At 35.1% G+C, this 4,279-nt stretch overlaps 1 pseudogene; it reads right to left on the reverse strand.

Annotated features, from left to right (window-relative positions):
• Positions 1 to 2,882: 2,882 nt before the first annotated feature.
• On the reverse strand, positions 2,883 to 3,987 carry LOC115839052 (serine/threonine-protein phosphatase 2A regulatory subunit B'' subunit gamma pseudogene; annotated as a pseudogene).
• Positions 3,988 to 4,279: the final 292 nt, after the last annotated feature.

Consider the following 4,279-nt stretch of genomic DNA (forward strand, 5'->3'; position numbering starts at 1 on the left):
CCTAACAAGAAAGAATCCATATATCTGAAGAAAATATTGAGAGCATTAAAGGGAGAAATAGACAATAATATAATTATAGTAGGAGATTTCAGTACCCCATTTTCAATAAAGGATGTATCAACAGACAGAAGATCAATAAGAAAACAGAGGACTTGAACAACTTTATAGACCAATTGAGCTTAACAGATATATAGATAATATACATTCTTCTCTGGTGTGCATGGGACATTCTCCAGGATAGATCACATATTAGGCCACAAAAAGTCTTCTTTTTAAATTTTTATTTATTTATTTATTTTAATTGAAATACAGTTGATTTACAATGCTGTGTTTGTTTCAGGTGTACAGCAAACTGATTATATTGATATATACATATTCTATTTCAAATTCTTTTCCTTTATAGGTTATTACAAAATATTGCACATAGTTCCCTCTACTATACAGTAGGTCCTTATTGGTTATATATTTTATATACAATAGTATGTATCTGTTAATTCCAAAGTCCTAACTTATCCTTCTCTGCCTTTTCCCTTTGGTAACCATAAGTTTGTTTTCTATGTCTGTGGGTCTATTTCTGTTTTGTAAATAAGTTTATTTATATCATTTTTTTTAGATTCCACATATAAGCAATATCATGTGATATTTGTCTTTCTCTGTCTGGCTTACTTTACCTAGTATGATAATCTCTAGGTCCATCCATGTTGATGCAAAAGACATTATTTCATTTTTTTTTATGACTGAGAAATATTCCATTGCATATATATACCACATCTTCTTTATCCATTCATCTGTCGATGGATATTTATGTTGCTTCCATGTCTTGGTTATATAAATAGTGCTGCTATGAACATTGGGGTGAATGTCTCTTTTTGTATTATAGTTTTCCCCGGATATATGCCCATGAATAGGATTAAAAGATCATATGGTAACTCTATTTGTATTTTTTTAAGGAACCTCCATACTGTTCTCCATAGCAGCTATACCGATTTACATTCCCACCAACAGTGTAGGAGGGTTCCTTTTTCTACACACCCTCTCCAGCATTTATTATTTGTAGACATTTTGATGATGGCCATTCTGACCAGTGTGAAATTTAGAAGACTAAAATCACATCAAATATCTTTTCCAATCACCATGGAATTAAACTAGCAAAAGAAAAACTGGAAAATGCACAAGTGTGAGGAAATTGAGCAACACACTCTTGAAAAACTTATGAGTCAAAGAAATTACAGGGTAAATAGAAAATGTATTTAGACAAATGAAACTACAACATACCAAAACATATGAGGTGTAGTAAAAGCAGTACAGAGAGGAAGTTTATAGTGATAAATTTCTACATTTAAGTAGAAGAAAGATCTCAAATCAACAACCTGAATTTACACCACCAGAACCAGAAAAAGAATAACAAACTAAACCTAAAGTTAGCATAAGGAAGGGAGTAATAAAGATTAGGAAAGAAATAAACAAAATAGAGAATAGAAAAACAAAAGAAAAAAAAAGACAAAATGAAAAGATCAACAAAATTGATAAACTCTTAAGTACACCAAGAAAAACAGAGATAAGTTTAAAATAAAAAAAGTCAGAAATGAAAGAGGAGACATCACAGTTGATTGTACACAACTAAAAAGATCAAAAGAGACTACCATGAACAAGTATATTCCAACAAAGTAGATAACCTAGGAGAAATGGATAAATTTCTAGAAACATACAACTTACCAAGACAACATCATGAAGAGACAAAAAATTTGAATAGATATATAACCAATAAAGAGATTGAATCAGTAATCAAAAACCTCCTAATAGAGAAAAGCCCAGGACCCAATAGCTTTTTGGTGAAGAGACAATACTTTCTCCATTATGTAGCTTTGGAAGAATTTTTGAAGATGATTTGAACATGACCAAGTATACTGCACACTTAAAAATGGGTATGCTTGTACATTTTATGTTATGTGTTCACCACAATTTTAAAAAAGAAAAAAATGATTGAAGACATAATTTAAAGAATAAAAAAGAAAAGAATGAGAATCTAAAAGAATAATATATGTAGAATGATAAGTAAAAGGACCACATAGAACTTTTAAAACTAAAGAATATGGTCATTGAAATTGAAAACACAAGGATTGGTTGAGCTGAAGAGTCAATTAGTAAAGCAGAAAACAGATTGTAAAAATTACACAGAATGCAGCAGAGTGAGATATAGAGATGGAAAATATGAAGAGTTCAGAGACATGGAGGAGATAATGAAATGTCTAGCAAATGCCAAAAATAAGTTCCTGAAGGAGAAATAGAGGGAATGAGAGAGGCTCAAGGTTTAAGAGAGAACTTTGAAGAGAATTGCTGAAAGAACGGTTTACTCAGATTTAGGAAATACAAAGAATTCCTAGTGGATTAAATACAAGGAAATTCACACCCTGACACCAGTTATTTAAATTTTTTTTTTCTTTTTGTTTTTTTAATAAATTTATTTTATTATTTTATTTTATTTATTTATTGTTTCTAGCTGCTTTGGGTCTTTGTTGCTGCTTTGTTGCTTTTCTCTAGTTGCAGTGAGCGGGGGCTACTCTTCGTTGCAGTGTGTGGGCTTCTCATTGCAGTGGCTTCTCTTGTTGCAGAGCACGGGCTCTAGGCATACGGGCTTCAGTAGTTGTGGCACGTGGGCTCAGTAGTTGTGGCTTGAGGGCGCTAGAGCACAGGCTCAGTAGTTGTGGTGCACAGGCTTAGTTGCTCCACAGCATGTGGGATCTTCCCGGGCCAGGGCCTGAACCCGTGTCCCCTGCATTGGCAGGCAGATTCTTAACCACTGAGCCACCAGGGAAGCCCAGGAGCCATTCTTCTGAAGAAGACATCAGATGGCCAACAGGCAGATGAAAAGATGCTCAACATCACATTTCTCCATCGTAAGTGAGACACTCCTGGAAAACACGGTCTAAGAAGACATTGGTCATGGTTGCTGTTCCATAGCGGGAGAGTTCTTCTTTACTGAGCATGCCATTGTGATCCTTATCAAGATTCAAATATTGGCCATACACCCGTAGGGCAGAAGGAGCAGAAAACCAATTTGTTTCTTGACTCTCCTTGGACAGTTCCTCATCCCTTAACTCCAATAAATCATCTAGGAAGCTGCATGCTAAAATATCTTGAATTTTTATCTTCCCTGTTCTTAGAGGGTCTAAAAAGAAGAAGAACTTCCTAACTGCTGTACAAACATAAAAGGAGTAAAAAGATTTTTCCAGCCCATCTAATTGTGGCAAAGTAGGGATAAGTTCCAATATGTAGTTTTCTAAATCAGATTCCTGGAGATACCCTTGTCCAGCAACATCATATAAACTGAGGCCTATTCTTGTTTGATGAAGCCAAACTTTTCTCATGACATAATTAAAGAACTGCATGATGGAAATTCTTCCATAAGAATCTGTATGAAGGAGTTTAGCAAAGACTTTTGCTGCGAAAAATTGCTTGCACTTTGGTCCAGCTTTTTCACCAACCTTTAAAAAATTTTCATAATTAATCATTGCTTCCTCTCCAATCATGGGTGGTGTCTGGTGCTTGTCCAGCAAAAACCATAAGTTCTGTAATTCTTCATTATCTAACAGTTCCCTGCTTTTCCTTTGCAGAAAGACGGCTCTGGATTCTTCTCTTAATTTCTGTAGTAAGACCTCATCTTCAGCTGGCAGCCTATAATAAAACCGGGGAATGGTCTTATAGAATTCATTTGTGTTTTTTCTACCTCCTTTCCATTCTGAGTAATACTTGGTAAATAAATCCATTTCTTCATCTTTTAATTCTTGTTCACTTTTTTTTTTGTTTGGACCGGTGTTGGGCGTCGCTATCCGCCGGCGAAGAATTTCTTTCCAGTCCATGGCTGACTCCGGCCCAGCAGTTCCCGCATTTGCTGTTTACTAACCGCTCCACCCCCTGCCAGCTCCGGCGTCAACACTGCCCAGCCCCGTAAAGGTTATGAAGGCCGCTTAATCGCCATCTTGGACGCGGGCGGAAGTCGGCTAACCCGGCCAAATCGATCACCGTAACCACTCAGTTATTTAAATTTTTTGACTCTAGACTCAAAATAAAGATCTTCTGAGCAAAGAAAAAAAAGAGATTGTAAAAGCAAACAGAGATCTGCAAAGAAATAATAAAGAAACTTACAGCAGATATCTCTAAAGCAAAATTAAAAACCATAAGAGATACAGTAAGATCTTCAAAGGGCTAAAATAAAAACAAATGAACCTAAAACAAGTTATAAAATCCAAGAATATAATTAAACAAGGAATATTTTAAT

The sequence above is a fragment of the Globicephala melas genome, chromosome 18 (assembly GCF_963455315.2).
Source record: "Globicephala melas chromosome 18, mGloMel1.2, whole genome shotgun sequence".
NCBI lineage: Eukaryota > Metazoa > Chordata > Mammalia > Artiodactyla > Delphinidae > Globicephala > Globicephala melas.